At 40.1% G+C, this 25,753-nt stretch overlaps 1 protein-coding gene across 2 annotated transcripts in view; it reads right to left on the reverse strand.

The window, feature by feature from the left end:
* Positions 1-25,753, reverse strand: part of mtor (mechanistic target of rapamycin kinase) — a 367,086-nt gene that overhangs the window by 112,997 nt on the left and 228,336 nt on the right. The gene's annotated exons all lie outside the window — the stretch shown is intronic.

Genomic DNA, 25,753 nt, shown 5'->3' on the forward strand with positions numbered 1-25,753 from the left:
ACACCCAGTCAAGCACTGGCAGTCCACAGCTGCCCTGCACTGTTTGTCCCGCAAATACTGGACTGAGGGTAACTGGTACCCTGCTTTGGTGATGGGAAATGTAACTAATGACTCTGGAGTACTCTCTGAGATACTGGTGACTGATAGAGGATCGGAAGAGCAACTGGCGAGCTGGAGACATCATGTAACTGCTCTGAATTGCATTTCAGGAAGTGTTGTCCTCTAGTTTCTATCTAGAGTATGAGAGACTGGGAAACTACATACCAATGAGGTGAGATGCCATAATAATGGGATGTTAATGCATATAATTTGGCCTCTGGCAACTCACTAGGAACAATCTCATCTTGTCAATCACTACTTGGTTCAAAAATATAACTTTTTGCTCTAGCTGTGGGAAGCTCCTCGTTGCCAATCTCAATTGATTATCTGAACTTTCTTGCCGACACCCATGTTGTTCAGTGCCAATGAAGATACTGTCACATGTATTAATTGATATATACTGGTAAAGTTGCGCATGTAAGCACAATGGTGTTACAACTGTTTTGATGATGGATGACTGAATTTGCAAGAGTGCCCTGGAATACCTAGCTTGTCCAGAAATGCAGCTAGGTATAAAATATCGTGGAGGATGAGAGATTATTTATCACGTTGAACGGAATTCTCATCATTCTTCTACTAAGGTGCATCCTTCTTACGCTTTGAAACTATAGCCCAGTCATATAAGTTTGGAAGCTTTACTGACCATGAATATTAATGCACCATCTGGATGTTGTTGGTAAGTGGTGGCATAGGCTTCCTTACATTACATTAAGTCACATGAATCACAGCAATATATCAGTTTGTTTTAACTCAAAACCAAGTAGTTAACACTCACCTGTACTTCAAACTAGATTGATCCATAGAAAGGGCGTGTGGGATTGTGATGTGTGGATGATGCACTATATTTAAGATGATCTTAATAAGTGAGTAATCTGGACCTTTTGCTTCAATCTTTAATCTCTGCACATCATTAGAACACATGAAAGCTTCACAGCATGAAAGCAATTGTGTTTTGGAAGTGCTGAGGCGAGAATAATCATGTGAACCAGACTCAGACTATCGGAAGGTCCACAACAACAGGGAAAATATGTTCATTACCCTCAGTGCTTGTGCTACTATCGAGATACTAGGGAGTAGAAAAGTGACATGTGAAATTAGAAAGCAGGCGAATCAAAAGCGAGCATCAGCAAAGATTAGAATGTGGGAAAATGTGAAAAACACAAAGTTAAAGGCACTCTAACTGAATGCACACAGCATTCACAACAGATAGATGATTTAAAGGCACGAATGGAAGTAAATGGGTATGACTTAAGTGCCATTACAGAAACATGGTTACAGGGTGATCAAGGTTGTGGACTGTATACTTGAAGTTATCCACATTTAGGAAGGTCCTGGGCGTGTACTGTATATACTCATAACAAAATGGCTTATGCCTGCTCACACAAAATGGCCGAAAAAGAAAAAGAGGCAGCCTGCCTTAGAATTAAAACACAAGATGTGGAGATAAATAAGACTAACAGTCTGTTCCAGCCTTTAATTAAAGAAAATGACAACATCTTTGAACAAAGTTACACCAAGGCCATGACAAGCAACTAATCCTAGCCCTCTTTATAAAAGTAATCGCCTCAGTGAATGAATGAACACCAAGCATGAGATAAGCCCAATCATCTCTTTAAACAATGTCCTGGTAATGACTTAAAGTTATTTTATAGTTGTTTTTTTGAAATGAATGACTTCATAATAGGTTCTAGTTAGAAATTCCCTTGGGAATTATAAGGATAGTTTCTAGCATAAAAATATATACATACAACCAATGTTTAATAGAAGTATTAAAGAAAATGTATTTAGACCGAGACGTGAAAGTTAATCAGCTTCAGAAAATACCATCCTGCACCCTGAACAAAATAGATTGCTTACAGCCCAAAGTACTAAGAGTAGGAAAAGCTGTATTTAACCTTACACTTTAGAACTAACTTCCTAACAAAAATCAATATTACAAATCTTATAGCAACTAATTGAAACTAACTGCCTTCATATTTTTGCATGCATAATTGGGACAGTGGGAAATATAAGAGTAATAACAGAATTTAATAAAAACAGCACAAGAGACAATAAATAATCAAATTCAAACCGTGTCTACAGATAAACCAGCCTGAGAGGTCTGAAGGAGTACAGCAATAAACTTTAGAATGCAAATGAACAGGATGCACAGAAATCCCAAGGCCTAGAGATTATGGTGTCAGTTAAACACCATGAGATCATGGAAAGCTGAGGCTGGTCAAACGGGTGTCCATCACTGATTGGGTGTTTTACTGGATTGGGTGTATAGATTGGAGGGAAAGACTGTAGATTCATAGAAATACCTACAGTGTGGAAACAGGCCATTTGGCCCAAAAAGTCAACACTGAACCTCTGAAGAGTAATTCACCCAGACCCATTCCCTTACCCTATTACTCCAAGTTTCACCTGAGTAGTGCACCTAACCTACACATCCATGAATACTATGGGCAATTTAGCATGGTCAATCCACCTAACCTGCACTGTGGGAGGAAACTGGAGCACCTGGATGAAATCCACGCAGACACAGGGAGAATGTGCAAACTACACACAGTCGCCGGAGGCTGGAATCGAACCTGGGTCCCTGGTGCTGTGAGGCAACAGTGCTAGCCACTGAGCCATCATGCTGCCCACTGTAATTCAGAAATGTATAAAAATACTACTTTTTACTGTATGTGTTAGATCAATGACACACTCTATCCTCTGATCTGATCTAAAGATTAAGCAAATAATTGAGTTTGTATGTTGAGGCCAGATTCAGGGAAGATCCTTTGGCCCTCTCCCTGTTTTAACTGGTTTCTGCATGAATAAACTTCCACCTGCTTGTATCCTACCTGTCTCCCAAGTCTTCATTCCCTTTCAGAGAAAAACACTCCCACATTAGCAAACAAATGTCAAAACAGACTGTAAAAGTTTCTACAGGTAGGTAAAACAGAACGCTTGGCTAAAATGTAGGCCCATTAAAGGCATGGTCAGAAGACCTATAAGAGGAACGTAGAAAATAAGGGCATGTGTAGGCCATTCGGCCCTTCAAGCTTGCTCCACCATTCATTATGATCATGGCTGATCATCTACCTCAATAGTCTGTTCCTGCTTTTTCCTGATCCTTTGATCCCTTTAAATCCAAGTGTTATATTCAACTCCTCCTTCACATCATACAATAATTTGGCCATCACTGCTTTCAGTGATATTGAACGCTCTCTGGGTGAAAACATATCTTCTCAACTCAGTCCTAAATGGTTTACCCTATATCCTTAATCTGTGTCCACTGGTTCTGAACTTCAGACATCAGGAACATCCTTCCTGTATCTACTATGTCCAGTTAAAATGTTATAGTTTTCTCAATTCCAGTGAACATAATCCTAGCTTAGTCAACCTCTTCTCATATCTAAGCCGTGCCAACTCTGCTATCTGTCTTGTGAATTTTTGCTGCACTGTCTCTATAGCAAGAGCATCCTTCCTTTTATAAAGGAGACCAATACTACACATTATTCCACATGTGGTCTCATCAAAGCCCACATCTAACTGCAGCAAGATGCCCCTGCTCCTGTGCTTGCATCCTCTCATTTTGAAGACCAACATACCATTTGCCTTCTTGACTACTTGCCGTACCTGTATGCTTAACTGCGGTGACTGATGTAAGAAACAACTCATCTGGCTTGCTCATGGCCTTCAGGGAAGAAAATCTGCCGTCCTCACCGAATCTGGTTGAATGTTACTCCAGACCCACAGCAACATGGCTGACTCTCAAATGATCTCTAGATGGCCTAGAAAGCCATTCAGTTGTATCAATCGCTACAAAGTCTCAGCAAAGAAATGAAACCAGATGGACCACCTGGCATCGACTTAGACACTGCAAATGACAACGGCAAAAACAGCTCTGCAGATCCTGCAAAGTTCTTATTACAAATATCTGGGGGCTACTGCCAAAATTGGGAGAGCTGTCTCACAGACTAGTCAAACAACAGCCTTATACTTACGGAATCAACTTTCACTCCGGACTGCATCAAGTCTCATGGCTTCAGGTTAAACATGAACAAGGAAATCTCCTGCTTATTACCACGTTAAGTCCTTCCCCCGGTTGATCAATCAGTACTCATCCATATGGAACAACATTAGGAAGAGGCATTGAGAGTGGCAAGAGTGCAAAATATACTCTGGACAGGTGCTTACAAAAGTGGCTAGGCTGCAGCACTACTAATTGACCTGGTTTGCAGCAGGTGGAAAGGGAACCAAGGAGAGGGAAAAATATACTTGACCCCATCCTTATAAATCTGCAGCTGCAGTTGCATCTGTCCATGGCAGTATTGGAAACAGTGACCACTGCACAGTTCTTGTGGGGACGAAATCTTGCCATCACATCAAGAATACTCTCCATCGTGTTATGTGGCACTATTACCATGCTAAATGGGACAGACTTTGAACAGATCTAATAACCCAAGACTGGATACCCATGAGGCACTGTGGTTCAACAACAGCATCAAAAATGTATTCCAGCACAATCTGTAACCTGATGGCCCGGTATATCCCCTATTCAACCGTTACCGTCAAGCCTGGACATCAACGCTGGTTCATGAAAAGTTCTCAGACGCAGCACCAGACCCACCTAGAAATGAGGTGTAAACATGGTGAAGCTACAAAACAAAACTACTTGCATGCCAAACAACGTAAACAGCAAGTGATCCCATAACCGATGGATCAGATCTAAGCTCTGCCATTCTGCCACATCCAGTTGTGAATGATAATTAACAATACACAATTCACTGGAGAAGGTTGTACAAATATTCCCATCCTCAATGATGGAAAAGCTCAACACGTCAGTGCAAAAGATAAGGCTGGAGCATTTGCAGCAAACCTCAGACAGAAGTGCCAAATGTATGATCCATCTCGACCTTCGCCAGTGGTCCCTAGCATAACAGAAACCAGTCTTCAGCCAATTTGATTCACTCCACATGATATCAAGAAGTGGGTGGAGGCACTGGTTACTGCAAATGCTCTGGGCCCTGACAACATTCTGGCAATAGTACTAAAGATTTGAGCTTCAGAACTTTCTACTCCCTTAGTGAGGCTCTTCCAGTACAGTTACAACACTGGCATCTACCCAACAATGTGAAAAGTGATCCAGAAATGTACTATACACAAAAAGCAGAACAGATCCAACCTTGCCAATTACTGACTCATCAGTCTACTCTCAATCAAAAATAAAGTGATGAATGGTGTCATCAACAGTGCTATCAAGCAGCACTTGCTCAGTAATAACTCTATCATTGATACCCAGTTTGGACTCCACAAGGGTCACTCAGCTCCTGACCTTATTGATGCAAACATGGACAAAAGAGTTAAATTCCAGAGGTGAGATGAGAGTGACAGCACTTGACATCAAGGCCACATGTGACTCAGTGGAGCATCAAAAAGCACTAACTAAACTGGAATCAAAGGGAATTAGTGGTAAACTCTCCACTGATTGGAGTCATACTTGGCACATAGGAAGACTGTTGTTATCCCAGTTATCTCAGCTCCAGGACATCCATGCAGGAATTCCTCAGGGTAGTGGCCTTGGTCCAAATATTTTCAGCTGCTTCATCAAAGACCTTGCCTCCATCATAATGTCAGAATTTTGTTGTTCGCCAATGACTGTACAATGTTCAGTACCATTCGTGATTCCTCAGATACTGAAGTAATCCATGTTCAAATGGAACAAGATCTGGGCAACTTCCAGGCTTGGGTTGACAAACGACAAGTAACATTTACAATTATCGAGTCATACATCAGGGAAATAGACCCCTCAGTCCAACTCATTCGTGCTGTCCAGACATTTCCATCAGACCTCGTCCACTGGCCAGCATTTGACCCATATCGCACTAAACCCTTTCTATTCATGCACCAATTCAGATGCTATAAGTGTTGTAATTGTACCTGTCTCCACCATTTCCTCTGGCAGCTCACTCAGACACCCTCTACATGAAAAAGTTACCCCTTGGGTCCTACTTAAATCTTTCCCCTCTCATCGTAAACCTATTTCCTCTAGTTTTGGATTCCGCCATCCTATGACGCCCCTCATGATTTTATAAACTTCTGTAAGGTCACTCCTCAGTCTCCGACGCTCCAATGAAAAAAAGACTTAGCCTAATCAACCTTTCCTTATAATCAAACACTCCAGTCCCAGCAAGATCCTTGTACATCTTTTCTACACCCTCTCAAACTTAACAACATCCTTCCTATAGAAGGGCAAACGGAATTGTATGCAGCATTTGAGTGATACGAATGCCAGACAATCACCATCTCCCATTATAGAAATCTAACACTACCACCCCTTGACATTCAATGCTGGAAGCAGATCATTGACCCGCAATGCTCTTCAGGAGGGGATTCCAGGATTTTGATCCAGTGGTATGTGGGATCGCCGGCTGGCCAGCATTCATTATCCGTCTTTAGTTGCTCTGCAGGAGATGGTGGTGTGCCACCTTCTTGAACCGCTGCAATCCACATGCTGTAAGTTAGAAGTATAGAATAGAATCTGGAAGTGTGGAAGAAGGCCATTGACTAGCAATGCTCTTCAGGAGGGAACCATCACTGAATCCCCCACCATCGGCATCCTAAGAGTTACCATTGGACAGAAATCCAACTGGATTCACCATGAGTATAGCAGCTGTAAAATCAGATCAGAGGCTATGAATACTGCAGCGTTTAACCCACCTCCTGACATCCCAAAGCCTGCATCATCTACAAGGCACAAGCCAGGAGTGTGACGGAATATTCCAAAATGTTTGAATAGGTGTAGTATCAACAACACTCAAGAAGCTTAATACCATCCAGGATAAAGCAGGCCTCTTCATTGGCACCACTTCCACAAGCATCCATTCCCTTTACTATCGACACTCAATAGCAGCAGTGTATACCATCTTCAAAATGCACTGCAGAAATTCACTCAAGATCCTCAGGCTGTGCCTTCCAAACTCATGAGCACTTCGTGAGATCTTGATGATTAAGGGCAGCAGATACCTGGGGACAGGACCACCTGCAAGTTCCCCTTCAAGCCACTCACCATGATGACTTGGAAATAAATCATCATTCCTTCACTGGATCAAAATCCTGGAATCCCCTCTTGAAGAGCATTGCGGGTCAAAGGCCTGCTTCCACACTTAGGGATCCTATTCTATGCTTCTAACTTACAGTATGTGGATTGCAGCGGTTCAAGATGGCTCATCACCACCTCCTGCAGAGCAACTAAAGAGGCATAATAAATGCTAGCCAGCCAGCGACTTCCACGTATCACGAGTGAATAAAAACAACCATAGCCTCACAAATCACACTGAAACATCTCTGCCTTCTTCTCGTAGCTTACCTTCCCATCCAGCTTTATGTTATTGTGTAATGAGAAGTACAGAAATAGCAGACGAGCTAAGTAATTACTTTTTGTCTGTTTTCACTAAGGAAGATACCAGAAACCAACCAGAATTGGAGATCCAAAGAGCAAGGAGGAATGGGGAATTGAAGGAAATTAGTAATACTAAGAAGGTTGTGCTGGAGAAATTAATGGGTTGACAAATCTCTGATACTCTACATTCTTGAATGCTGGAAGTAGCAGCTGTGGAGATAATGGATGCATTATCTTCCAGAAGTCTATGGATTCTCGAATAGTTTCTGTTGATTAGAAGAGTGCAAATGTCACTGGACTATTTAAGAAGCAAGACAGAGAGAAAATGGGCACTACAGATGTTAACCGTATAGCAGCAATAGAGAAAATTGTTATTTCTGAGTGATATGATACATCAATACATGGATAATACTGATCTGATTGAGTGTAGTCAGTACATTGTAGAGTAGTGAGTGTCACTTTGGTTCCCTTCTTTGAAGGAGGATTTTGTAGACATAAAAGGTTCACTAAATTTATTATGCAGATAGCAGAATCGTCCTATGAAGTGATACTAGGAAAATTAGGCCAAAATTCTGTCTTGAGTTTTGAAGATTGAGAGGCGATCTCACTGATCTTACAGGGATACTTGCAGGGATAGGGTAGGTGTGGCAAGACATTGCCCAGTTAGGGCGTCTAGAACATAATAAGGGGAAAGTCACTTTAGACTGAGATAAGGTTTTTTTTTATTTAGTGCATTGTAAATCTTTGGAATTCTCTACCATGTGTGGGTCATAAAATCTCAGTTATTGAGTAAGTTTAAAGTAGAAATTGACAGATTTCTTGACACCAGTGATGTAAAGAAACATGGGAATAGTGCTGGTAAAAGATATTGAAGTAGACGTTCAGCCACGATACTATTGAATAATACAGCAGGCTCAATGCGCTGAATAGTCTACTCCTGTTCTTATATTCTTCTGTTTCCAACAGCATAAAGAGCTACTTTAATACAGTCTGACTGCACTAACATATTGTACTGCGCAATACGCTCGAATTGAGCTAGCCTTCAGTAAGCTACAACTAACTGCTGTCATGACATTAGCCAAATTTTCCCTCATGCAGATGCTGTATCCAATCAAGAATGCATCTATGACTCTGATGATTAGAGGAAATGATGTCAAAATGGGTTCCTTCCTGGTCACTATATATAGTTTACAGCTAAGAGAGGGAGAGTCTTATAAGCAAGTACAAATGAAGTAAAGATTTGAATCAAATTACCCAAAACAACATTCCTTCTTGGCTGTTTAAAGTCACAATTATTCCCAGGCTTTAAACTGTATTGACTATTGGATTGAGTTCAATTAGCACACCTTTTCTTCATATGCATGTGCAACAATGAAGCTAACAATATGCTGCACCTCTTTACTACAGTTAAATGAAGATTGACATTATCATCCAAAATAAGTGTATTTCTAAAAAGTGTGTGAAATGAATAAAGTTATCACATGTATTAATACATTACCTTGATAACTAAACTCGCACCTCTTTATTATACCTTATATTTACAATTCAAGTGCTTCATAAAATGTATCACTTATTTTCTATTTACACTGGCAGTTCATGTCAATTAACAGCACCAGCTGTTCAAAACACTTACAGAAGGTCTGTGGACAAGTGTATGTTCTTTTCATTCTAACGTATGGTCATTAGAAATTCATTTCAGCTCAGCACCTGTTTCACTGGATCTGGGACCAGAGTGAAAAGAGCAAGCAATAATCAGATTGAAGAATGAAGTGTCCAGGATCTGAACCAGAATGTGTAAGTTAAAATATTTAATTCAATGCCTAAGTACGTAGCATGAAATTGAGGGGGATAAAAGAGGAATCAGAGATGAAAGAAACTCAGGAAAAGTAAAAATGTATTATTTTTAAAAATGACCTTCATTAAATAAAAAAAATGAAGGAATATGATCCACACCTTTAGAAATGTTCAGTTCCAAAAAAGATATCTGGCAGTAATTATGCTTCTAACGACGTTGAAACAAATGGAAAACCCCATTATTTCTGGACTATCTACTGGGTATCTAGGTACTAGAAATTCACACCCTTCCATTGGTGAAAATGCTCAAGTCTCTTGAAAAGGTGGTGTCACAGCACAGGTTTTGTAGAAGCAAAGAACTCAAAGCAACTTGCAGATTTCCATATTTAGCTGCACAGACATGAACAGTAGACATTGTCTGATTTGCTCCTCATTCAAGGTGGGACCTGCCAATATCCTTGTTATGTTAATTTTAATTACAAGCCCATGGGCGGCACGGTGGCACAGTGGTTAGCACTGCTGCCTCACTGCGCCAGAGACCTGGGTTCAATTCCCACCTGAGGCAACTGTCTGTGTGTAGTTTGCACGTTCTCCCAGTGTCTGCGTGGGTTTCATCCGGGTGCTCTGGTTTCCTCCCACAATCCAAAAATCTGCAGGTTAGGTGAATTGGGCATGCTAAATTGCCCATAGTGTGAGGTGAAGGGGTAAATGTAGGGGAATGGGTCTGGGTGGGTTGCTCTTCGGAGGGTCGGTGTGGACTTGTTGGGTCGAAGGGCCTATTTCCACACTGAAAGTAATCTAATCTCTAAACAGAGATGCACAGCACAGAAACAGACCCTTTGGTCCAACTTGTCCATGCTGACCAGATATCCTAACCTAAACCAGTCCCAATTGCCAGCACTTGGCCCATATTCTTATAAACCCTTCCTATTCATATACCTATCCAGATGTTTTTGAAATGTTCTAATTGTACCAGCCTCCACCACTTCCTCTGGCAGCTCATTCCTATAAGGTTGCCCCTCAGTCTCCGACGCTCCAGGGAAAACTGCCTCTGCCTACAGCTCAAATCCTCCAATTCTGGCAACATCCTTGTTAAATCTTTTCTGAACTCTTTCAAGTTTTACAACATCCATCTGATAGGAAGGAGACTAGAACTGCACACAATATTTTAAAAGTGGCCAAATCTTGCAATTTTTTAAAGTAAAAAAAAGTAGTGATTTTGGAGACGAACTGCCATGCAACAAAAATACGTAGAGATGCATACTGTTTGAATGCCTGATTATTATCACTGTATTCCCATCTACAAGATGATTTCAGACTGTTTTATGGAATGAAAATGATCACTTCAAATGCCTTAGCATTTATTTTGAACAAAGCTCAATTCTGTTTTCCAACTTCATCCAGGAACTCCCAATAAAAACATAGTTTAACATGAATTGAAAGATTAAAAAGGAAACCAGTGCCAGGACCCATAGGTGATGATATCTAGTATGAATTAAACATGTCACTACTTTAGATTTGGCAGTCCCTCTGATTAGTTCCAGGAGAATAACTTTCCCTCGAGGAAACAGATGGCTGCTGTTTGAGAGTAGTGCCTCAGAGCACTATGCAAATCTTTATTGACAGAAAAAACAAACTGAAGTCATTGAATGTTAAAACATCAGAAAGAGTCAAAAGTAAGAAGCTTTGTAACCTTGTGAGCACTAACACCTGTGACATTTCATCAGTATATGATATGCCCCTGATGGATTAGTAACAATTCCTGACATGTATAGATGATTGTTAAGCGAGGGCCCCAAAAAACTCAAGAAAGTTAGATAAATGGATCACTTGTGCTAAATGTTGAAAATAAATCAGTAATGACCTTATTAGGGTCAAATGAAATGCAATTATTTATGTCAATTTTTTTCCCCTCACAGTAAATTCAGAATTCCAAACATTCCAGAAACTTAGAATGAACAATATTTAAAAGTCTTGATGGTAACTGGAATGAACCTATCTGGAAAATACAAGGTATATTTCAAACACTAACATTTTACAGATATTGGACAAATCAGATGGCCAGTAGCATGCCAACCTAAAGATATCAGAATTGGATGCATGTAGTAAATGGCTGAGAGGCACAGGAATTTACAATCCCTAAGAAATTCAACAGGTTAACAATAATCTTAAACAGAACATTTGGTCGGATCAGTATGGAGGGTAATCAAATAACAAATTTTCTTCATTAAGGTAGTTTAAAATTTAGAACTCAACTCCTAGAATTTACACACAAGCATATAAATTCTCAACTGTGTGTTGAAGTATTTTAGCTTTCTATTTACTTCCACTTCCAGTTTATTTTTTATTTTCTTTCTCCAGAAAAGACTAGTCCTTGTGGCTGTAGAAAGTCCTCTGTTACCTTATTCAGCTTCTTTTCAATAATTTTGGAGATGAACTAACCCATAACTAAAATTAATTGAAATATATACTGCCTTAATGTTCAAGTGAACAGATCATTATTAACCCTGAAACCCAAAAAGGCTCTTTGGTAAGCTAATTACTCTCAATGTAACATAGACAGAAGTGTGCAACGGCAGTGAAAACAAAACCAAACATTACTTAAAAGGTTTAAAACCAAACATAAAATGGTTGGAAGAAAATGCTACAGGACACAACAGAGGTGGAAAAAAATTGGAGAAGGGTTCAACTAAATGTAAAATTGTTGCACGTTTGAGTTTAAAAGTTACAGCTCATTGAGGATGGGAAGTGCAAGGAAGGTAAAGAGTTTTACAGGTTTTGTACCTTGGGAACGAATCATTTAACAGTAAAAGATAGAATAAATCTCAAAATTTAACAGAGTGGCAGAGTAATATGACACAAGGATAAATTAAACAGAAGCAGGAGTGGGCCACTTAGCTTCTCATGCCAACTCCACTATCAATAATATCACAGCTGCTCAGACTGTGGCTATAACTCTACTTCTTGTGCCTCCATAACTGTAACTATCTTGTCAATCAAAAATCTATGACATTAAGTTAAAATTCACAACAGTGAAGCCAAATAGCCCACTCAAATATTTTTATAATAACATATTAGATATTTGAAGGACTGCAGAACACAGTTAACAAATTCTTACAAACCTGTAACAAAGGTTTCCAAACTATCATTGCTGTTCATTCTTGTTATCTTAAAGTTCGTTTCACTTTTTTCTCCTTTTCTGAGACCCCAAGATTCATTAAAACTAAATCTTTCTAAACCTTACCAATGCCTAATGGGTGACATAAAACAAGTTTATTAAAATATGCTGTTGATCAGCTTTTGATAAACTGTAGCCTTGAATGGCATGCAAAACCATGTGCAAAACCGAGCAAGCAAGTTATAACCAAGAGCATCAATCTGAAATGGTAATTCTGTTTTTCTCTCTCAACAGATGCTGCTTGTAATGGACCAGACCAAACCCTCTCAAAATATTCATAAGATAACCTAGACCCTCAGCTCTTCTTAATTCAAAATAAGGTATTGCATTCCAGATGCAATTTGACTGGTCAAACTATCAGATTTAAAGCAAAACACATTTTACTCATCCACTATAACTAAAATACAACAAAGGGAAGGAAGAATTTGGGATCAGAATTCTATTGGAGAACTTAAAATAATAGATACAGTAACTGATACTAATTAACTATTCTAACATAGCAAAATCCCATAAATACACCTTTGGAAAAAGGCAAATTCAGAAAATAGACTGCCTCATATGCAACTCCAGTAGCAGGAAGAGAACCCCCAGCTTGAGGCTGTAGCTGAGAGGGAAAAAAATAGCTCTTACTTCTTCAAGACCCCAACAGCAACTGCTGAAAGCTAAACTAAACTAAAGATCCTGGTCCTGTGAGAATTTGACCAAATCCATTCAGGCTGCTTCTATTGTTCCAACTTGGAAAAAAATACACCCAAGAACTCACAAGGTGTTTACTTTATTGGCTTTCCAACTATACAGCTCATCACCTTTGTCTTAAAGCCGCTCTAAAAGAAATCAGACAAAATAACCTTTTAAAGCCACAGCATCATCACATGCCTAACCTATGTATTTCAAGCATTTTTGTTTTTATTTCAGATTTTCAAAACCTCAGTATTAAGCACACTCTAAGTTGGTTCTGGACATTCATTGGCAGCTGTCAAACATGACCCACTCATGTACAATTAACAGCTGCTTTTTGATGTCCACTCTATTGAGAAACAGAAACCAACTCTCAGTCTACAGGCAGCATTAGCAATGACCCTTAGTGAAATCTCATTTGTACAAGATCCAGCAGCAGGCAAGGCACTCATCCACATTTCATGAAACAGCACAAACATGTCTTCGCATGTGGTCATCCTGAAAAAAAATGGTTCAGGGAACTGAAAATAGTCTGAGGCACAGCAAATTCTTAAAGAGAAAAGTGAGATCATTAATGGGAGACATGGAGGAAATGAACAATCATAAAAAAATCGGGTGTATGTTCCTGATTAGATTGGGCAAAATATTTATTTTGGAATCAAACCATGTACTTGGTAAATGAACATTGGGAACCTGTCAGATGCATAATGTACAGATAACTTTCAAGCTTCAAAGCATTAAAAACTCATTGGAATGATGTAGGCCAAAGCTGCTATGTTGTGTAAATCACCACCGATCAATAATATTATGAAATGCTCTGGTTTATTTCATAATGATAGCAAACTTCAAGCTGGTTAAGCTCATGCCTCTTTCCCGCAGAGATAGTGAAACATCATAATTAAACCAATTCTACTGTAAAATTTCCGAACAGCATAAATCAAACTGAATTCTACAATCGAAGCCAGTGACTAATTGAGTGCCTTTTTCTTTCACACATGCTGTTGGTGATAATGACTGACGGTTGGAAATAAAATGACAATTCCACTCAATTTTCCCAGAAAGTTGCTTATATACAAAGCACTCTGCATTGTCCATTAATCAGGCAATTGTTTGCAAAGATTGAATGAGTTAATGATTTCCTGTTGAAAGTATTTCTAATACTGAATGGTTTGCATTCTGGGATTTTTTTTTATTAATTACGGTAAAAGCCATTCACGTGAATGTAACAGATATATGTGAATATTCTTCATGCTAAGTATAATTAAGCACAGATTCAGGTGAAAAGTTAAAGAGTCAGAAAATGGAGGTGTTGGTGTTGGACTGGGGTGGAAAAAATTAAAAATCACACAACACCAGGTTGTAGTCCAACAGCTTTATTTTTAATCACTAGCTTTCAAAGCGCTGCTTCTTCATCAAGTGGTTGTGGAGCATAATCATAAGACACAAACTTCATAGCAACAGAATTGCAGTGTCGTGCAATGTAATATTAAATACATTTAGCTTAAGTCTTTCAACTTTTAGAATGACCATGTTGGTTTTGGCTCCTTAATATGTAAATCTCAGAACTTCTTTAAAGTTACATTCTCAAGATAGCTTTTAACAGTAGGTGTTTTCTCAGCTCTGATAATGCATTGAAGGTGTGAAGTTGAAGTTAAAGTCTGTCTGTGCTCTAGTGTTAGGTCAGACTGATCCTCTTCCTAAAGTGGGAGCCACAGAATCTTGCATGGATTTTTGAGCAAAATAAAATGTAATTCGGTAAGTACAAATTCATCCCACAAACGCATATGAGAGAGAGCTTGTGTATGAGACAGAGTCTGTGGGAGTGTGGGGGTCTGGAGGAGTGTGTGTGTGCTTGCTCAATGATGATCAATGAGAGCAAAGGCATGTGTGTGTGTAACGGGGTCTATTTTGGGAACAATTACAGCTTGCTGATTTTATTAGGTGTCACTTGATACAAATGCATTGATTTGAAGTAGAAGTAAGCCATTTAGCAACTTAAGACTGCACCATCATTTATAAGATCATAGTTGATCTGTTTATGCTTTGAAATCCACATTCTCATCTACCCATGTTAATCTTTAATACCCTTGCCTAACAAGAATCTGTCAACTTTCAATTTAAAAAAATAATCAATGAACCTGACTGCATTGACTTTTGAGGCAGAGAGATCCAAAGTGATGCAAAACCAGAGAGAAAAAAAACCTCTTAATTTCTGTCCTGAAAGTGTGACCCTTTTCTTTGTGCAATGTTCCCTTGTTCTAGATAAACATCCAAATAGAAACAAACTGGCAGATGCAATACAACGTGGATAAAGGCAACTTTATGCACTTTGTTGCAAAAACAGGATGGTGGATTATTCGATATTTTTCCTCATCAACCTGTTGAGAAATGCTGTGAAAAACCTCGTGAGGTGGTGGGACAGAACCCTGGTGTCCTGGTTCAGAGACACGAATATTACAACTATGCCACAAGAGTCCAAGGTATCCGAATGGCTATAAATTGAGAGAACGGAATGAGCAACAAGACCTGGATATCTTCGTATACTGAAGTTAAGGATGCAGGTGGCAAATGACATGTTGGCTTTCACAACAAGAGAATTTGAGTACAGGAGCAGAGATGTCTCATGGGGCCTTTTGAGACCATACCTGCAATGGTGTGTGTAATTTTGGCCTCTATCGCGGAGGAAATATGTTCTTGCTATAGAGGGAGTGTAGTAAAGGTTTACAGACTCATTCTTAGGATGGCAGGACTGACGCATATGGAATGATTGAATTGGTTACGATTATATTTGCTGGAGTTCAGAAGAATGAGAGGAGGATCTCACAGAAATTGATAGCATTTTGACAGGAGTAGACAGAGAAGTTGCAGAAAGATGTTCCCGATGACGGGGGAAGCACACTCGAAAGAAACGGGGTAAACTATTGAGGACTAAGATGGGGAGTTGCATCAACACTTCCCTACTTTTGTATACTATGCCTTTTAGCAATATTTGCTAAATTTACATTTACCTCCCTTATTACACGCTGTAACTGTATATTAGTTTTCAGCAATTCGTACACAAGTACCCCAGATCTCTTTGCACTAAAGTACTGTGAAGTTTCTTTTCCTTTAGATAATAAGTTGCCTTTCTATTTCTCTGACGAAAACAAGTTACATTTATGTCTTGTAACACTAGTTACATCTTGCCAATTAGAAAAAAGTCATTTATCCCAACTCTCTGCTTTCTGGTTAGCCAGTCCTCTATCCAAGTTGATTGCTTATCCTAACCCCATGCAATTTTACCTTGTTACCTTGTTTTTTTGGCAGCACCACATCAAATGCATTCTAGAAATCCAGATATATTCCATCTACAGGATCCTTATTACCTCTTTGCTTTTACATCTTCAAAGAACTCTAGCAAATTAGTCAAACATGATATAAGCTTCATAAACCATGCTGACTCTGACAGATTACATTCTGACTTTGCAAATGTCCTGTTATTATTTTCTTCATAATGGATTCTAACCATTTCCCAACAACAAATGAAAAACCAACTGTCTATAATTACTTACTTTTTGCCCCTCACCCTTTTTGAATAAGGGTAACATATTAGCATGAGTATTGCTGTTTCTTTATCACAGCATCCAATATTTCTTATATACTTATTCCAACATTGTGGCTACTGTTAGGGAGCCTGAAGACAGCCCCAGGTTGTAGTTTCTTTCTCTGACTTAACATAACTTTTTACCAATCCGCCAGCTCCCTTTCCAGCCCCATCTCATTATCTCCCCATTCCCAACCTCATCCCATGTCCAGCCTTTACTCTCCTCCCTGCCTCCTTGACCTGAACTTGCCTGTCCATCTTCCTACCCATCTATCTGCTCAACCCTTCCCACTGACCCATCACAATAACTCTCTACCTGCATCCACCTAACACTATCACATCTCCCAGCCTCACCCACCCCTCCCGCTATTTAGTTCTGAGCTCCCTTCGCCATTCCCAATCCTGATGAAGAGTCTTACCTGAAATGTTGACTTCTCCACCTACTGATGCTGCCTGGCTTGCTGTGTTCTTCCAGCTTGCTGTTTGTTTACTTTGGATTCTGGCATCTGCAGCTTTTTGTCTCTGATTCTTCATCCTCATCTCCTGAATCAAGGTTCTTACTTAATGACTGCATCAATGCCATCCTTGATTAACAGTGCCACCCTTCACCTTTACCTAGCTTCCTATTCATTTTAAACACCATAGATTCCTCAACATTCAGGATCCAATCCCTTTCACTATTAATTCGTATCTCTATTATGGCTATCAGATTACATTTATGTACTACGTTATAGCAATTTCTTTACTTTATTATGAATCCAATGTGCAGTCAGTTGACATTTGACTATTTTCTGTCATCTTTGTAACATCTCGTCTTGGCTGATGGCTGTCCATTCAAGTATTCTCTGAGCTTCATTTTTCAAATGACTATTTTATTCTTGTGCCTTGATACATCTACATTAGTTTGATCCTCACTCCCATTACATTGCACATTATAACGCAGTTAAGGCCCTTTGGCCCTCGATGTTGTGCCGACCTGGGAAATCAATCTGAAGCCCATTTAACCTACACTATTCCATTCTCGTCCATATGCCTATCCAGTGACCATTTAAATGCCTTTAAAATTGGCGAGTCTACTACTGTTGCAGGCAGTGCGTTCCACACCCCTACTAATCTGAGTAAAGAAACTACCTCTGACATCTGTCCTATATCTATCACCCCTCAATTGAAAGCTATGTCCCGTCATACTAGCCATCGCCATCCAAGGAAAAAGGCTCACTGTCCAACCTATCTAACCCTCTGATTATCTTGTATGTCTCAATTAAGTCACCTCTCAACCTTCTCTCCAACGAAACAGCCTAAAATCCCTCAGCCTTTCCTCATAAGACCTTCCCTCCATACCAGGCAACATCCTAGTAAATCTCTTCAGAACCCTTTCCAAAGCTTCCACATCCTTCCTATAATGCGGTGACCAGAACTGTACGCAATATTCCAAGTGTAGCTGCACCAGGGTTTTATACAGCTCCAGCATGATCTCATGGTTCCGAAACTCAATCTTTCTACCAATAAAAGCTAACACACCGTACGCCTTCTTAACAATCCTATCAACCTGGGTGGCAACTTGCAAGGATCTATGTATCTGGATATCCATTTTTTAGTTTAAAACGCTCTCTGCGTCTCCAGCTTTATAGATTACTAGAACACGTCTCCCAGTATAGTTCAGGTGCAGGCTGTTCCAATGGCACAGCCGCATTTTCAACAACACCAATGCTAGAGGTCCATGATTTGGAGCCCACTGCCCACACTAATCTTTGAGCTATGCATTCATGTCACTAATTTTATTTGCCCTCTGCCAACTGATTCGGGCTCAGGTGAAATCCAGAGATTACTACGCTACAGCCTATATTTTCCCATTTTGTTCCTAGCTCCTAACATTGCTTAAGTGAAATATTTTCCTTGGTTTGCCTATGATACTTTCATGGACCTTAACGACTGGATCTTCCCCCTCACATTTCAAGTTCCAGTCCAGTCCTGAGTAGATGTCTCAACCATTAGCACTGGGTAGGTAATACAGCCTTCTGAATTTACTCTGTTAGCTGCACCGAACAAAGCCAGTACCCCTCACCACATTACTCCTATCAGTTAACATATCCACCTTGCAGCCCTCACACTCATACAAACAGAATCTCAAACCTGTTGAACAATCACAAAGGTGGAGGTCGCTAACTTTGTTCGATAGCAGGAAGCAATATCGGATTTGAAGGCATAGAGTCGAGGAATTGCAAAGGGAAAAAAGATCCTGACAAGATTTATGTATAAGCCTGAGCAACAATCGGGATGCGGGGAAGAAAATAGATCATAAAATAGGAAAGCAGCATGTAAGAAAGGTACTATTAGACTAATTTAGGGGAACTTTGATTTGCAAGGAAAATCAGGTGGGTAGTGGATCCCAAGAAAAAGAATTCATGGAATTCTCAAAACTTACTAATTCAAGGAATATTTATGAGATGGTTTGTTGGAGTAACTTGTGACAAAACCTAGTAGGGAACAAGCCATTCTGGATTTGGTAGTGTGTCATGAGGGAGACTTGACTAGGGAGCTTCAGCTGAAGGAACCCCTGAGGGCAGTGACCATAATATGATAGAATTCATCCTGCAGTTTGAGAGGGATAAGCTGGAATCAGATATAATGGTTTTATAAGTGACTAAAGGTACAGTAACCACTGGCCAGAGTGAATGGAAAGGGGAGTGTAGCAGGGAGGATGGAGGAGCAGAAATAGCAAGGATTTCCAGGAGTGGGTCTGGGTGGGTTACTCTTCAGAGGGTCAGTGTGGATTTGTTGGGTCGAGGGGCCTGTTTCCACACTGTAGGGAATCTAATTTAATCTAATTTGGGAGGCACAGCAAAAATTCGTCCCAAGGAAGAAAGGTATTAAGGGGAGGGTGAAGCAACCATGGCTGACAAGAGAAGTCAGGGACAGCTTAAGATTAAAAGAAAAACATACAATGTGGTGAAGATTAGTGGGAAGTCAAAGTCAAAGAGTTATACAGCACTGAAACAGACCTTTTGTTCCAACTCATTCATTCAGTCCAGGTATCCTAAACTAAACTAGACCCATTCGTCATGGTTCCAAGTCCTTTCTTTGTTCTGGTTACGATTGTGATGCTATTCACAAACCTGAGATTCCATACGGTCTGACCTTCTTTAATGCAATCAAATCTGTCTGGTTGTCCTTCCTGCAGCATCCTTTTTATTTTCTCTCCAATAGCGTTAAACAGCATGGATGATGGAAAAGACCCATGCTCGATTCAAATGGAATTGGTTGGTATAGCCAACTCCTGACAACTTTGACTACTCCTGAAGCATTTCTGTATATAAGATGTATGAGTGTACCAAAGTTTGTGTGTGTTCCACCATGCATCATGCTGGACAGTGTGGAAAGCATTGGAATAGATTAGATTAGGTTAGATTCCCTACAGTGTGGAAACAGGTCCTTCGGCCCAACAAGTCCACCCGACCCTCCCAAGAGTAACCCACAGACTATGAACATGAGCCAAAGCTAGCCTTCCTGCTTACTTTCACATTTCTCCATGAGATTTCTGAGCAGAAGCAAAGAGTTCAGGTGCAATCCTTCCATTAATGAAGCCAAACTGCTCCATTGCCACTTCGCTGTGCAGGATGGTTGCTTAAAAGTTACCTATTTGATAACTTGAGTAGTGCTTTTGATGAATGACTGATGAGAGTGTTTGTGAGATAGTCATAGAATCATACAGCACAGAAACAGATCCTTTGGTCAAACTCGTCCATGCTGACCAAGTTTTCCAAACTAAACTTCTCCCATTTGCCTGCATTTTGGCCCATATCCCTCTAAACTGTTCCTATTTATGTACCCATCCAAATGTCTTTTAAATGTTGCAACTGGACTTGGGTTTACCACTACCTCTGGCAGTTCATTCTAAATACGAACCACTCTCTCCCTCAGTGTGGAATGGTTGCCCCTCGGGCCCCTTTTAAATTTGTGTCCTCTCATCTTAAAAATACGATCTCTAGTTTTGAGATCCACTACCCGAGAACAAAGACCTTTGCTATTCACCTTATCTATGCCCTAAATAATTTTATGAACCTCAATAACATTAAGATTGATAAGTCTCCAGGGCCAGACCAGACTTATTCTAGGCTGCTCCGGGAATTGAGAAAGGAGGTTGCTCAGCAGCTGGCGAGGATATTTGCCTCCTCATTCTCCACAGGAGTCGTACCGGAGGATTGGAAGGAGGCGAATGTTGTTCCTCTTTTCAAGAAGGGTAACAGGGAAATCCCTGGCAATTATAGACCAGTCAGTCTTACGTCTGTGGTCAGCAAAGTTTTGGAAAGAATTCCGAGGGATAGGATTTATGACTATTTGGCAAAGCATAGTGTAATTAAAGGCAGTCAGCACGGCTCAGAGGGGCAGATCATGCCGCACAAATCTTACTGAGTTCTTCGAGGAGGTGTCAAGACAGGTCGACAACGGTCAAGCAGTAGATGCGGTGTATATGGACTTCAGCAAGGCATTTGATAGGGTCCCCCATGGTAGATAAAGTCAGGAAGTATGGGATACAGGGAGATTTGGCTATCTGGATTCAGAATTGGCTGCCTGACAGAAGGCAGAGAGTGGCTGTAGATGGAAGGTATTCTGCCTGGAGGTCAGTGTTGAGTGGGGTCCCGCAGGGCTCTGTACTTGGGCCTCTGCTCTTTGTAGTTTTTATAAATGACATGGATGAGGAGATTGAGGGGTGGGTTAGTACATTTGGAGATGACACAAAGGTTGGAGGTGTCGTTGCTAGTATCGACGGCTACTGCAGGCTGCAGTGCGACATAGACAGGATGCAGAGCTGGGCTGAGAAATGGCAGATGGAGTTCAACCTGGATAAATGCGAAGTGGTGCATTTTGGAAGGTCGAACTCAAATGTTGAATATAGAATTAAAGACAGGATTCTTGGCAGTGTGGACGAACGGAGGGATCTGGATGTGTAAGTACATAGATCCCTCAAAGTTGCGACCCAAGTGGATAGGGTTGTTAAAAAATCATATGGTGTTTTGGCTTTCATTAACAGGGGGATTGAGTTTAAAAGCTGCGAGGTTTTGCTGCAGCTCTACAAGTCCCTGGTGAGACCACACTTGGAATATTGTGTACTGTTCTGGTCACCTTACTATAGGAAAGATACAGAGGCTTTGGAGAGGGTGCAAAGAAGGTTTAACAGGATGCTGTGTGGACTGGAGAACTTGCCTTATGAAGAAAAGCTGAATAAGCTCAGACTTTTCTCTCTGGAGAGAAGGAGGGAGAGAGGAGACCTGATCGAGATGTACAAAATAATGAGAGGAATAGCCAGAGACTTTTCCCCAGGGCAGGATGGACTGGTACGAGAAGTCATGGTTTGAAGATATTAGGAGGAAGGTATAAAAGAGACGTTAGAAGTAGGTTCTTTACGCAGAGAGTTGTGAATGCATGGAATACGTTGCCAGCTGTGGTGGTGGAAGCAGAGTCATTAGGGACATTTAAGTGACTGCTGGACATGCACATGGAAAGCAGTGAGTTGAGGGGTGCGTAGGTTAAGTTACTATATTTTACATTAGGATTAAATCTCGACACAACACCGTGGGCCAAAGGGCCTATTCTGTGCTGTACTTTTCCATGTTTTATGTTCTAATAAGGTCACTCCTCAGCCTCCTACGCTCCAGGGAAAAAGTGCCAGCCTCCCCTTATAAATCAATCCTCCAGTCCCATCCTTTTAATTTTTTTCTGTACCCTCTCCAATTTAGTAATCTCCTTCTTATAGCAGGGCGACCAAAACTGTACACAGTTCTCCAAAGGTGGCCTCATCAATGTCCTGTACAACCACAAAATGACATCCCAACTCTCGTACTCAGTGGTCTGAGAAATGAAAGCAAGAGTGCCAGACACCTCCTTTACCACCCTATCTACCTGTGACAGAAAGGACAATTAATCATTCAACTACAGCTGTAATTAGAAGATATTTGAAACTTCTGTTAAAAGATAGCTATTAAACAGCTGATGCGTGATCATTTTTAAAAGGGACTTACTCAGGTGCCACACAGCTTTTACAAAAGATTGGACTCAGTGGGGTTGGAGTAATACATATCATTGTTTGATGACTGAGTAATGAAAAGAAAATATAGAGGAGTAAATTGGTCATTTTTGCATGCATTGGCTGTAACTAATGGAGTGTTGCAAGGCACAGTGCTCGAGTCTTAGCTGTTTACATTCTATACCAATGATTAAGGTGAGGAGAGCAAGAGTGATAGATTTACTTTTGCTGATGATATTCGGTTAGCTGGGTAAGTGAGTTATAAACAGAAAATAAAGAGGTTGCAAAGAGATATATTTGAGGAGAAAGTGAGGTCTGCAGATGCTGGAGATCAGAGCTGAAAATGTGTTGCTGGAAGAGCGCAGCAGGTCAGGCAGCATCCAGGGAACAGGAGAATCGACGTTTCGGGCATGAGCCCTGAAGAAGGGCTTATGCTCGAAACGTCGATTCTCCTGTTCCCTGGATGCTGCCTGACCTGCTGCGCTCTTCCAGCAACACATTTTCAGCTCTGCAAAGAGATATAGACTAGCTTAATGAGCGGGCAGTAAGATTCTGGATGGAGTAAAGTTTTGAGAAATGTGAACCTATTCCTTTATTTAGGAGAATGGAAAAAATAGTTTAAGAAAAAAAGTTGCAAGGCCAGAAAATGGTGGTACTTAGAAGGAATTGAGTGTCCATGCACATGAATCTCAGAAAATAACATGCAAATGGCATCTTGACATTTATTGCATGGAGGTTGCAGCATAAAAACCAGGAAAGTTTAGCTGCAATTACATTAGTTTGTGGTCAGACCACATTTGGAATACTGTGTACAGTTGTGGTCTCGTTGCCTAAGGGAGGACAAACTTGACTGACAGGAGGTGCAAAATTTCACTGGCTTAGTTCCTGGGATGAGAAAGAAGATAGAGAAAAAAATGAATTATAGATTGATAGCCTGACGGTAAGATTTAACAGAAGAGGACTTGAGAGGATAAGTCAGAATCAGTACAGATTTGCAAATCATGCTTTGTCAATCCACTGGAACTTTGAGGGTGTAACTTCGAGAGTTGATAAGGGGCAGCCAATGCATATGATTTATTTGGACTTTCAGAAGATCTTAAATATGATCTTACATTAGAGACTGGCGTGGAAAGTTACAGCACAAGTTTGGAGTAATGTGGATAGAGAACTGGTTGACAGAGAGGAAACAGTAGGGATAAACAGATTACTACTCTCCTCCGAATGAGTGGCAGCTCATGAGTAACTAATGGAATACCACAGGGATTGGTACTTGGACCCCAGCTGTTCCCAATAAAGATTAATGATTTAGATGAGGGAAATAAATATAATATCTCCAAATTGGTACCTGACACAAAGCTGGATGAGATGGTGAAATGTTAGGAGGATGCACAGATGCTTCAGTATGATTGGACATGTTGAGTAAGTGGGCAAATTCATGGTAGATGAAAAATAATGTGAATGATGCACGGATGGCACCTGGATGGTGAGTCTCAAAGCATGTTTGTTAGGGCCTGTGGCCAACTCCTACTCCTCTTTCTTACTTTACTCTTGCAGCAAAGTTAAAAATTGAATACAATAACCAATTTCAAAGTAGCTAACTCATCTCAGGATTGGGACAGTCAGCTCTGTTCTTTCATTATGCAAGGCTATCCAAGTCTTTCCAAGTTTAACTTAATGGGATTTGTTCCAATCATTAGAAGGTAAAGTGTCATCATAAAAATTGGCCACCTTCCTATCCAAGAATGGAGAACTGAAATATAAAAATGTGCTTCTGTTAAAACTACTCAAAATATTGACACATTAAATTATGGAGTGATAGCTTTATTCTGACAGTTTTGACCACTACTGTACAGCCACTCAGGAAAAGGAATATGATCGTTCAAAGGGTTCTGAGTTATACAGTTTATCCTCTGAGACTTGTTCTACAATTGGATCATTTAAAATAAGTGAAAGCTAATTGCGACCATCAAAATACTGTTCGTCAACAGGAGATCAATCTGGCTTCATAAATGACACAATATCCCTCTGTGTTAAACTGCATTCAATAATAATAATTTTGTTAAATGAAACTACCTCAAATAGAACTTGGTTTTGCTTTAATGAAATTTTAGTACTGAGTGAGCATAGAAATAAACAACTAATGAGATATTTCCCTCGTAAATTGTTCTCAAGCAACATACTGTTAAATTAATACTTATTAACCCACTATACTGAATTGCAATTCTTTGTATACTGTAAGCTTCCAGGCTATATAAAGCATCAAATGTGATATTAAAGTTTAAATGAATTGGTAATTTCCACCCTTGGTAGAGTATAGTGTGTGCAAGCAGTAGTGCACGTTAGAAACTAATGGACTAAACTATTAAAATAATTTTAATTTAACCAAAATAGCAGTATTCGTGCAATAATTATGAAGAACAAGCTAAGATTAAAACTTGATTTACAGCGAAATAACAGCCATGAAATGAAATAATACTGTTCATTAATGTGGTTACTGGGGCAGTAGTATACATACTATCAGTCTTTTTGCATAAATAATTGATCAAACTGAACATGAGGTCACACCAAGTTGCTTAAATTTTTAAACTACTTCTGTTCTTCAGTCATTAATTCTTCCTATGATGCATTAGCTCCCTGGAATGTAAGCTCAGAAAATACATCTGCTATTCAACTACAGATCTCCTTATGGCCAACCCAGATTATTTATTCACCATTCTACCCACAAGACAGATTCCAGCAGAAGTCAATAAACAACAATTCAGAATGATAGTGTGATATTTCCACTCATCAGGTGCTCCTGCCATTATGCAACAGACTAGCGAGTGAAACAGAGACATGTTTGGTTTATACAAGTCAGGGTCAATGTACACATCTTCAAGGCAGTAAGAGTGGAGAAAGCAGGAGGAATTCATTTCATAAGTTACAGGTGATCTGCCCATCTTTGCTCAATTCTCTGTGCCTTGCTTTCCTCATCAGTTGCTTTGAAAATCTCCCTTTTTCCAAATTCAATGATCAACATGA

Source organism: Chiloscyllium plagiosum, chromosome 34, assembly GCF_004010195.1.
Source record: "Chiloscyllium plagiosum isolate BGI_BamShark_2017 chromosome 34, ASM401019v2, whole genome shotgun sequence".
Taxonomy (NCBI): Eukaryota; Metazoa; Chordata; class Chondrichthyes; order Orectolobiformes; family Hemiscylliidae; genus Chiloscyllium; species Chiloscyllium plagiosum.